The following is a 13,168-nucleotide window of genomic DNA, read 5'->3' on the forward strand; positions in this document are numbered from 1 at the left end:
TCTTTCGAATTGTTATCCTACTTCCATCTTCGAATAAACACGACTACTCATACAATCCTCACTTCCAACGATTCAACAAACATACCAAACCTATTATGATATTTCTCAATTCCATTCTCATCTACTTTAAAACCTACTTCCCTTCATCCATTAATTAACACCAACAGTTCACTAATCTTCACATCTCTTTCTCTAAGTTTCTCAAACCTCTTCTAGAAATCACCTCGCACACTAGACTTAGAACTCCGACTTGTTCAACCAATTCAACATACTACCATATGCACGACTCACGTAAAACTTCTTACTCCAACATCCGGTACAACATCCGATCCCCTTGGATGACAACTTACTTCAAAATCATCACCTCTCAAGAATCCTAATCACTTCCTCTTCCTCATATTCGACTCCTTCCGATCAAACAGGTACTTCAACCTTGGTCCACAAAAATTATGCCTTCAAACTTTTAGTGCAACACACGATCTCCAACCGTCTCGAATTCTCTTCATCTCACTTAACCAATCTCACTAACGCCCGTGACGAAACACTTGGTCCGACAACTTCTCTTCTAGTAGTTTCTCACAACTTGCTACGCCCATTCATTCCACTTCGAACGACGTCGCCAATTCCTGAATATCCCGCTTCAAGAACATCTCTACTCATCTCATCTTCTCACGATCGAAACATCTCGGAGGGATATAACCTTCTCCCCCACTTATTTCAAACCCACCTACACTCTTCCACTAGAACTTCTGGTGCTCACACCTAACGGTTCTATCGTCTCTAAACATATTCTTCCCAAAAGAAGAAACTAGTATCGACATCGTTTACACGCATGTCGCATACAGGGGCAAAACCTAACCCACGATACCTAAACACTAACACAAATTCATGCAAGCATTCAAGTGACCTATACTTCCCTCACTTCTCAAAGTTAGGAAATCAAAACAACACAAGAAAAATGAACATTGCATAGCAATAATTCATACTCACATTTATTCTAGTCCTAACAAACACAAGAAGACAAGAAACTCACATCCAATCAACTTAGGACACGACATCAACAAAATAAAATTCTTGTCTGGCTCCCTCGCTTAGCAAAAGCTAGCGAGTTCCCGGCGAGACAAGTCAAAAACATTCACAGGATATAGCAAGACTTAGCGAGACTCAGCGAGGTTCATTCTTCGCCTAGCGAGCACATCCAAAAATCTGGGTGCTCTGCTACGGTTTTGAACTTACGCTCACTAAACTCTCGTTTTCTCGACTCACTAATCCACAAAATCCAAAACATCAAGCATATAACATCATTATAGACTTGAAAGCACAATTAGAATCATGCATCACAATTACAACATAGAATTATGAGATCTTCATGTTTTACTCATAAAACGCATAGCAATTCAAATGCCTAGTAATCATCTAGCACATGTTATAAACAAACATATAACAAACACATATCAGGACACATTAATATCCTACTCTTCTCACCATTTTGAAAAATTAATTTTCACTCACTCAAAAGAAAATAACTCTATATTTTCACCAAAATCTTCAAGAAATAATATTAGTTTTTAAAATTATTTCAAATCATCACCACATGCAGTTTTATATCATGCCGGATCGTCACATGCAGTTTTACATCATGCCGGATCGTCAACAATTAGCAAATAAGCATTAATCAATCAAGTTTAAACTACACAAAGGTTAAACTCTAAGCATATACAACTATTATAAACATAGAAGTATAGCACTCACACCATTACTCACAAAAAGAACGAATAATTTAATCCAATTCACATCACTCATAGTTCCTAAATGAACAATATAAGTGATTTCACAAAACAAACACCACAAAATTGTTAGACCAACACGATTGACACACAATACTCACTTGGTCTGACTGCACAGACCTGCTCTGATCGACACATAACCCACACAGTCCGAAGACGACCTGCTCTGATACCAATTGTAACACCCAAACCCATTATTTATATATTTCTACCTTAGTAAAAATCTTTTTCAAAATACGCAACGGAAAGTAATGTTTGATATTATAAAAGTTGTGGTTCGAGTATTACATTCTTCAATCAAAATAATACTAATGTAGTTAATTAGTAAAAATACTTGTTTATACAAATGTTAAATCAACTAATGTATTTATTGATTATACAAAACAACCTAGACAATAGACTTTATATACAATATAAAACCCTTTCCCGTGTCACAATCAGAGCGGAGCTTCACCGACGACTCGACATCGAATACCACAAAATCCTGTAAAATCTGGACCCCCAACGGTCCAGCACATAACACATAAAAGAGAGTTAGACAACATACTCAAAATATACAAGTGTAAGTAAATGGTACTTAAACACTTCTTCATAACAACATGCATAATCATACATTATACATATACATCACCATCATTCATGCATATTCATATATCATGCATATACTTCATTTATCACATAATCAATCATCCACAAATAGCACATAACTCAGTTACAAATAGGAATATACATAAAGTTCCTAATGTAATCTAACACCACAAATACATTGTTCAGATTATGGTCATGACGGACCCTGCGTTGTTCATTTTATAGTCATGACGGACTCTGCGTAACACATACGGATTAACAATCAACATTTACCAAGTATGTGTCAAACATCATTTATAATAAAATGCACACATAATCCCTAATGCAATCTAATGCTTCACATTCATGTTATGTCCTCTAGACACCTCTAATGCATGTGGTACCATCGTCTTTATCAGAGTATTTCACCTCCGATATCCGTCTTTATCAAACAAATATAGTTCGATATCCTTCTATATTGGACAAGCCAATATCCCTAAATATTCATGATGCATGCACTCAAAACTCATGAATATATTCATCAACAATTTTGGCATATAGCCCGTCAACAATAACGTGGAACACTATCCAACGTCCGTCTTTATTAAGATAATCAATACCTTAATATCCGTCTTTATCGAATAACATAATTCGATATACTTCTTTATTAGAATAACATACTCTAATATCCTTCTTTATTAAGTTGATTAACACCTTAATATACTTCTTTGATATTTAAACAAACATCATCAACAATCAACAACAATTATAATTCACAAATATAATCAACAATTCATCAACACATCATTCTTCATCAACAAGCATCAACAAGCATCAACAATCATCAACAATCATGTAAGAATCAGCCACTGATCGAAAATACATGCAAAGGAAGACAGCAGATGAAAAATTGGTGAAAACTGCAGTATTTACGCCCGGGGCGGAAATATTTACGCCTGGGCGGAACTTTACGCCTGAGGCGGAAATGTTTACGCCTGGGGCGGAAAAACATCTGAAAGGCTGGCTGCTCACTGCTCTGCCATTTCAGGCGGAAATTACTGGACAGCCTCTCATTGCAACGATCATAACTTGGGCTACGAAAGTCCAATGGAGACGCACATATACTCGTTGGAAAGCTAACAAACAGGGCTACAACTTTTATGTTGGCCACTAAAACCAGTTCACAACGAAAAGAGGTCAAAATTGCACGTAAAGGTTCAGACCTCATAGATAACAATTTTCTACATTTCTCATTTCAAACTCTAAACTCTCAAGACTCTCACATAAGCCATTTTTCATGTTATAAACCCCAAATAAGTTCATATTCAAGTGCAACAAGCATATCTAAACACAAAAGGACAGTTCATTTCTCAGATCTACGTCATAAACATCGAAAAAGTAAAGATTGACACTTTTTCATCAAAACTCTCAGAACACAAAGTTCTTGAGTTTAATCCATTAGAACACTCGTTTTTAACCATTATTTTCGTTCATTAATCATGTTAAAAGCATGTTAAACATATTAAGAACCTTAGAAACGATTTCCATCAAGAAAATCCATTCCAAACTAAAACGAAAATGGGGTGGAGGAAGTTCGGGTGAGGAGAAATCGACATTCTCCCCTTCCTCGAGTCACCCACGAATATGAAATCTACTCTCTTACCTGGATTCGAAGAAAACACGACGAAGATCCCGAATCCCTAGCTCTCCCTTTGCCCTAGCTCCCAAGCTCTCCTCTTCTCCTCTCAAGAACACAAGAACCATGAGAAATGAAATGTTCTCTCCCTTGCTTCATGCCATATGGCGCCACCCTCACCTCACACAAGGCCCATTGGGCCTCAAGCCCAATTGGCTTGGCCCAATAACACACTAACTCTCACTACTCGCTTAATAACTAAAGTATTCGATAAATAACTCAAGTTATTAACTTAATTAAAATGCCACGTTAAATAAAATATTTTAACACATAAAAATAATAATATGAAAATTGGGTCGTTACAAGAATACATTCACATAGTTCAATTAAAGAACCACACTAAGTACTAGTAATCAATCTACCACATGTTATAAACAAACATATAACAACACACATTAGGATCTACTTACATCCTACTCCTTTCTCACTCTAGTGAGAAAATTCATTTTCACTTACTCAAAAGAAAATAATCTTATGTTTTCAACAAAATCTTCATCACATGCAGTTTTACATCATGCTGGATCATTAACAATACAGTTTTACATCATGTCGGATCATCAACTATTAGCAATAAGCATCTACAAACCAAAAGTTCAAACCACACAAATTTTTTTAAAACTTTAAGCATAAAAATACTCAACCACTACTTGACTTGATAACTTATAACAATGATAAGTATCAATCGCATCAAGTACACACAACAAGAAAAGACAGACACAACTGGCACACACGCTCACTCGATCTGACTGCACAGAACGGCTCTGATTGACACATAACCTCACAGTCCGAAGACAACTGCTCTGATACCACTTTGTAACACCCAAACCCGTTATTTAATTAACTCTGCCTTTATAAAATCTTTTTCGAATATACGCAGCGGAAAAATTGAAAATCTGATTTATAAAGCGCTGGTTTGAATATCACAAACTTCATTCAAAGATAATACTAATACATTTATCTAGTAAAATATTCGAATGAACTAAAAACAAAACCTCGCATCGAACGATGCGTTATTAGTTATACAAAACGGATACTTTTCAAATGAAAGCTTAAGACCAACAGAGTATACTAAGAGGACTACATGCATATACATATAAAAACCCCTTTTTCCCGTGTCTCAATCAGAGCAGAGCTTCACCATTGCACTCGGACGAGGCTAACACATAACCTGTCAACCTGGACCCCCAAAGGTCCAGCAATTAACACAAAGCAGAGAGTTAGAAAACATAAACATAAATATAAGTGTGAGTAGTATACTACACACTTCACACTCTATCATACATTTCTAACTCACGCACATACATCGTCAAATGCGACTACCAATTAATCATTCATTTACAAACACACCAATCATATAGTTTCACGTCTTCTCGGACACTACCAAAGTGTTCATTTTATAGTCATGACGGACTCTGCTCATATACCAAGACATGGCAACAATCACAGTATTAAACAATTAGTAAATACCAAAGCTTAACACATACGGAAAACACATTACAATCCAATCAGATATTGTCACATAACAATTATCAAATACATGTGCATTTACCCTAATGCATCTAATGCCAATTATCCAATGTCATGTCATCCCTAGACACGACTAATGCATGTGGTACCAATTGCCTTTTACCCCTCATGGATAAGTTAAACAGTTTTACATCTTGCCGGATTGTTCGGAACTTACCAAACCTTCATATCCCTCATGGATAAGTTAAACAGTTTTATATCCTGCTGGATAGCAGCTCTAGATCTTATGGATTCATCTAATCCGATCCTCGGCTTCCTTATGGACTCAAAAATCCATTTAAATCTATTGGAACCCTAGTTTCCAATTCAACATATATATACATGAATGCATGTATGTTTACACATATCATCAATATGATATTTCTCTAGCTCGAAGCTACTCTTTATGAATGCGGGAACACAATCCTAACACATTCACTTAACATTACAATTTAATGTCAAAACATCACATTGCTCACTTTAAGCTACAACTTATTGCATACACGTTTATCAATCATTTAACGATTAACAATAAGCATTAACAGCATCAACATGTATCAACAAACATGTAAGGATACCCTTAAACCATGTTACAAGTGCCTAATTACACTTACAAACATCAACAAAAATTGCTGTCACAGAGGCCTTCGCTAAGCGAAGCCTTAGCGAGACTTGGCGAACCTCATCAGGAAGTCACCTGCTCATAGCGAGCTTCGGCGAGATCCAGCGAACCTGTTCGCTACAGCGAACTCCTGGTCGCTTAGCGAACCACACCAGAACAGAATATCTGTTCTTGAGTTATCTAAGGCGGTTTAACCTCAAATCAACTCAAAAATTCATCTAGACATGTTATAAATTCTTATAAACAGCTAATTCAAGCATATATGGTATCAAGGAACATTAATCATCCCTTCCACGATGGAGGAATCGACATCCTCCCCTCTTTCGAATCACTCACGAATATGTAATCTAACTCTCGTACCTTAGCTCGACGAATCCACAAGCTTGCTCTTCTCTTTCTCTCCCACAAGCTCTCCCTCTCCCTCATGAGCTCCTTGCCCTAGCTAAGCTCTTCAACTTCTCATGGATTGCAACTTATGAGACTATTCATTGGTTTGACTTGCTACTTATAGCTCTCTCTATTCTCATGGATAAAAGCCCAATTGGCTAAGCCCAATAACCACTTACACGCCCCAAGGCCCAATCAACATAACTTCTCGCTCATTAACTTACGTTCTCGCTAAATGATTATTCGCCGCTTAATCATCTAATTATAAATCACGCCCTCGCGTAATAAAATAATTAAATAACGAATACTAAATTTTGGGTCGTTACAATTCTCCCCCACTTAAAAAATATTTTCGCCCTCGAAAATGGCTCGACTAAGAACAACCTCGGATGAACTCTCTCATCCGACTTTCTAATTCCAACTTACACTCTAACCAATGGGTTTCCTCATACTACTTTAACCAAAACATACAAAACACTTCATGCAAATTCGCCCATGATGGCGGCAAAGCAATCCTATATGTCACTTTTCCGAATCATTTTACTTCCCTCGGTATTCCCTTATACCTTCTCCGGTCAAAATAACACTTATTCTGGATTCACACCAACAATCATTCAAATTCCAAACAAACCAAGTCTGACAAAATCAGTTTATTCCAATCTACACAATGAAGTTTACTACCAACAATAGATCAAGGATAGCTAATCCCTCGATTTGTCGGTAGATAGTCAACAATCGTGATGATGGCATAAACCATTCTCATCAAACTACTTAAAATTTTCAACTTAACCTCTTACGGTACTCACAGCACCGCCCCAAAAACAAATTCTACTCCGTCTAATGCACTCCGAAAAGACACCTCTGCTACATACTCCACAACTTTTGAAATTCCATAAGTTCTCAACTGCGTCGAACCTCACTCCAACCATTCATTCGGTAGCACAACTTCTACACTCCTTTGTTGTCCAACTTCTCAAAGTCCTTAACACATTCCAAAAATATATTATCTCCAACCGTCAAATTCCTTTTTCCTTGCAATTCCCCAAATCATTGCGTCGAACATTCAACCTAACTGTTTTATTTTCCAAATAATCTCTTATCCAATTTCTGACTCCCTTAACATGACCTTCCCGATATCATTTCCGTCGAAATATTCTTATCCAAAATATTACCTTAAGTCACTCGTCGACTAACTATCATTTCATCGTCCATGATGAAAATATCCAAAATATTTTATTTCCTTACCACATAGTATTACTATACTACTCCAACCTATACGATGTTCCCAACATCACTTAGTTTCCAATTGCTACAAAACATCTCTGATACTTACTCCAAGCATCACTTCCAAATTCTCAACACACATTTTCCAAACACAACAATCACTTATGTGTGAGATAGTCTTTTCCGCAAATTCTTACTTGACATAAGTCACTTTCTTACGTCTCTCTAATACTCGTGCTCGACACGTTTCCAAAGGCTAACTTTCTTATCCCCAAACATCCAAAGGTAACACTTCGCACTTAGCTTCTCAAATCCTTTCAAGAAATGACTACTCGGTTCAAACATACTCAACCTTTATAAACCCTTCCTAGGCTTTTCTTGATCACCTAGTAATTCTGTATTTAAATCTCAGCTACTATCAAAAGTTGATTTCCAAACAACCATGATCTCCGTCTTGTTGATTCCAACACAACTCTCATCAGATTCCTCTGAAAACTTTTCATCAACAAAGCTTCCATCTTTATCACTCTTCCTCCTCTTTGAGGATGAACCATCAAGTGAAAGACAACCAAACAATGGAACATTCTTGCTACGAGTTCCGCTAGAAACACCACCAGTCCCACTTATTGTAATCGGGTTTTCAGTTCCCTAACCACACCTTCAATCCTTAACATCAATCTCCCACTTAACTTAACCCTCAAGGTATCCATCATTCGCATACTCGTCGTATGATCATCACTAGGTTTTCTTACCCTTGACGCACACGTCTTCTCCGTTTCCCAGCAACGGTGTTCACTTAACATTCAATCTGCTCCATCGTTCCCCAATGGCCACATTCTCCCTACGGCTAAACAACTTCATTCCGACTCACTCCGAAATGATCATCTGATACTTCCTCCAAAGTATTCTCCAAATAAGAACTCCACTTCGAACAATGCTACTCAATCTTAAACAATCCACTTCAAGAACATCTCTATTCGTCCTTACTTCTCGCGTTCGAAACATCTTGGAGAGACAAAATCTTCTCCCCCACTTATCTCAAACCCACCTTTACACTTCCACTAGAACATCCGGTGTAAGCACCTAACCGTCCTATCGATTCCAAATTTATTCCTCCCAAGAGAAATCTAATACCGACAGCATTCACATGCATGTCGTATGCAAAGGGTAAACATAAGGTAAGATATCTAAGCATCTACTCAAAACCCCGGTGCAGTCCTCTTGACATACACACCACTACAAAATACATAAACACACTATTCCCATCTATGCTAATGTAACAACCTACGTAACAACTAGCATACATAATTACTACCACATGTCTATACATATATTTATAACTAAACTATATGTAAGACAATGAAACATCCATGTACACAAGACATCGAGTCAAGTACATGCATTACATTTCGTTTGTTCGCATACTTACAGGTTGTCTTCCCTTCCTCGGAACAATCCATTGCTTCAAAAATTATTTCAAGTTCCTCCAGCCACTTGTGAGCTCCATCCGAGTTGTAACCTCCGGTAAATGTTGGCGGTTTCTGCTTCATGAACCTTTCCAACCTCATCTCTACCTCTCTTCCAGGTTGATGATCTCTAACCACAATGTTGGTGAGTGCGGCCAAAGCCTCCGCAATCTGGGCATTCGTTCTCGCAGCAGCCATGATTCCTGAACGAATCACAACTAGACGTTAGAAAGTACTAACAGTGTTCCCTACACATGCTCATACGGGGAAAAGAAAAGTCCTAATTGGTTCACACGAACCGACCTGCTCTGATACCACTATTGTAACACCCTAACCCATACTACCCTTAAAAACGTAATTTTAAAAACTTTTCAACAAGTGTAAAGGCAGACTGCCACGCGGTAATTAAAACACAAGCATACACACAGAGCATCATGAAATTTAACATGAAAAGCAACAGCGGATTCCAATCAAACCAAGCATGCATATATATACATATATATATACATAAGCCATATTCATCCCTAAGGATGTCACTTATACAATAACTAGCATATCAAAAAGGTAACACCGATATACGATGAAATCCAAGCGTAATCCCCGACTCGATGTTACATTACCAGAGCATTTACTATTTACAACTCTAGTCAAAGCTAGTACTAAGAGGAGTAATCTATTCTAAGTCTCCTCACCAAAAAGTACTTCAACACCACGCTAAAACCGCAGTCTAAACGTCGGCACCGTCCTCAGCCTGAATATCTGAACCCCCAAAGGTCCAGCAAATAACACAAAGCAGAGAGTTAGAAAACATAACCGCATATCATACGAGTATAAGAAAGGTCTTACACTTTCAAACTACATCATACATATTCTAACTCACGTCAAAACATCGCACCAAACAGTTATCAATTAATAAAGTTTAGCACAGTTCAATCAGATAATGTCACATACCATTTATCAAATATATGCGCATTTACCCTAATGTACCTAATGCCAATCATTCTATGTCATGCCATCCCTAGACACAACTAATGCATGTGGTACCAATTGCCTTTTACCCCTCATGGATAAGTTAAACAGTTTTACATCTTGCCGGATTGTTCGGAACTTACCAAACCTTCATATCCCTCATGGATAAGTTAAACAGTTTTATATCCTGCTGGATAGCAGCTCTAGATCTTATGGATTCATCTAATCCGATCCTCGGCTTCCTTATGGACTCAAAAATCCATTTAAATCTATTGGAACCCTAGTTTCCAATTCAACATATATATACATGAATGCATGTATGTTTACACATATCATCAATATGATATTTCTCTAGCTCGAAGCTACTCATTATGAATGCGGGAACACAATCCTAACACATTCACTTAACATTATAATTTAATGTCAAAACATCACATTGCTCACTTTAAGCTACAACTTATTGCATACACGTTTATCAATCATTTAACGATTAACAATAAGCATTAACAGCATCAACATGTATCAACAATCATGTAAGGATACTCTTAAACCATGTTACAAGTGCCTAGTTACACTTATGAACACTTATCAAAAATTGCAGGTTCAGTACTGTTCGCTAAGCGAATCCGTAGCGAACAGGTAGCGAACTTATTCGCTAAGCGAAGCTTAGTTCGCTGTAGCGAACTACATCAGAGGATTACAGGTACATGGCGAACAGGTAGCGAGCTGGTGGCGAACTTATTCGCTGTAGCGAACTCCTGTTCGCTCAGCGAACTACACCAGAAAGAAAAATCTGTTCTTGAGTTATCTAAGGCGGTTTAACCTCAAATCAACTCAAAAATTCATCTAAACATGTTATAAATTCATATAAACAGTCATTCCAAACATATATGGTATCAAGGAACATTAATCATCCCTTCCAAACATCCAAATACCTCAAATAATCAAAATCAAGCCAATTTCTTGGGTTTTAAGTAACTTTCATAAACTTAACAAAAATGATCCCAACACATACATATTTATCATGGAATCAAGCTAGTGATTAACACATACAAAGTGATGATGAAGAACATCACACTCACATACAAAAGCTTATCAAAAGTCTAAAAGAAATTGAGTGGGAGAGTTCGGGAACGGAGACATAGACAATCTCCCCCCTCCTTGTCACTCAAGAATCATGAATTCTAATCTCTTACCTTAAACAAAGATGATGATCCAAGCCTTCTCTTGCTCAAGCTTTCTCTTAGCCAAAACCCTAGCTCTTGCTCTATCTTGCTTCTACTCACTCAAACTCAAAGAAATGAATTTATGATACTATTCATATGTTTGACTTGCTACTTATACTACTTCTCATTTGTCATGAACCAAGCCCAAATGGCTTAGGCCCATGCCTCTCACGCCCATTAAAGCCCAAAACAAGGTTCTCGCGCCTAATAACTTACGTTCGGCTAAATAATTATTCGCCGCTCACTAAAATAATAAAAGCCAATTAATAAATAAAATAACATTTAATAAAATATACGAATACGAAAAATGGGTCGTTACAAAAGTACAGTGCAAACCTAATATCTTGTTGACTGGTATAACTCGGCCATTTTCCAGAAATTTTAAAATAATTTTATAAGACATTTTTGTCTGGTTATCGCATTATTTACGAATTTTGATTTTGAAAATACAATATCTCCTGTGTTCCAGATTCAAACTCAGAATGTGTGGGCTACAAGTGGACAACCAACTGCCATTAACTCCAATGCCAGTTCTATTCAGACCTCAGAGAGTTGTGTCAGAAATTTTCCATTACAATGCAGTCAAATGGATCATTAGATCTTTGTGTCTATCCATATATTGGACTTCATGTGAGATATGTTAATTCTAAACTTGTTTATGAATAGTAAAGATTTTGACTTTTTATGACGTGTTATGGTAAGCAGGGGCCGGAAAGTTCGGCTTCCTTTTTGATAAACATCCATGAACCTATTATTTGGCGCCTTCATGAAATGATCCAGCAGGTGAAGATCAGTAGACTCTGAATCTCAAACAACTGCTGCATCAGTTGATCCAATCATTCAAATTGGGTAAGCAAGACTCTTGCTTGGATATGCATAATTATCTGCATTGGGCTTCTATAAAGTGCATGACATTACCTTGAATTACAGTGTCCTTAATATTTCGGAATTACAGTGTCCAGGGGAGTGCTTGGATTTTGGGCATCCTTAATGACTGCATTAGGCAACATGGAAAATATGCCGGTAAGTATTTTAATTTCTTTCTATAAGTTACCTTATTTTAAGGGCCCTTCTGTAAATCTCAAGTAGCTTCTTGCTGAAGGTCAGTTATTCAGCCTTTTATGTTTGTTTTCTAACTATGAACATGTTATGTAAGCTTTGTTAATAGCTAAAAAAATTCCAAGTGAATAACAGGGTCATAAAATATCTCATGTATCCAAGAGATGCTGAGACAGAAAGAGAAGCACTGAATGTAATGCAATGAGCAGGTTAAAAATTGATAAAATAGTTGAACCCGAGAAACTTTCAGAGAATTCATGTACTGAATATTTCTATTATCAGAGAAAGTGGAATACAAAATGGGATCCGATTAGAGATTTAGGGCCTGTTTGATTCTGTTTTGTAAAACAGTTCTAGTTTAAAAAATTACAAAATTACCAATCTTGTTTGATTTGATAATTCTACAAAACTGTTTTTGAAAATAGTTTTTATTTAAAAAAAAAAAACTAGAACAGCTAATAGTTGGTTCTGTGGTCAATTTCGCTTTTTAAAAACACCAGGAAACACCCTCATTTAAAGAAATTATTTATTCAAAAAGTTAAACATTTCAATTTTCAATGCATTGACTTCACATAATTTCATAAAAATTTCATAAAAACTTTCTATTTAAGGTGGACACTCGTTAGCAAGACCCATAACTTAAAAACTACATTATAATT

General features: G+C 36.8%; 1 protein-coding gene across 1 annotated transcript in view; it reads left to right on the top strand.

Moving 5' to 3' along the window:
* Positions 1 to 11,777: 11,777 nt before the first annotated feature.
* LOC123901491 (nucleobase-ascorbate transporter 6-like) overlaps positions 11,778 to 13,168 on the top strand; it is a 69,608-nt gene continuing 68,217 nt past the window's right edge. The window contains exons 1-2 of the mRNA XM_045951652.1: positions 11,778 to 12,299; positions 12,406 to 12,473. The gene's annotated coding sequence lies outside the window, so the exon portion shown is untranslated. The remainder of the gene's footprint in view (positions 12,300 to 12,405; positions 12,474 to 13,168) is intronic.

The sequence above is a fragment of the Trifolium pratense genome, unplaced genomic scaffold (assembly GCF_020283565.1).
Source record: "Trifolium pratense cultivar HEN17-A07 unplaced genomic scaffold, ARS_RC_1.1 scaffold_68, whole genome shotgun sequence".
Lineage (NCBI taxonomy): Eukaryota > Viridiplantae > Streptophyta > Magnoliopsida > Fabales > Fabaceae > Trifolium > Trifolium pratense.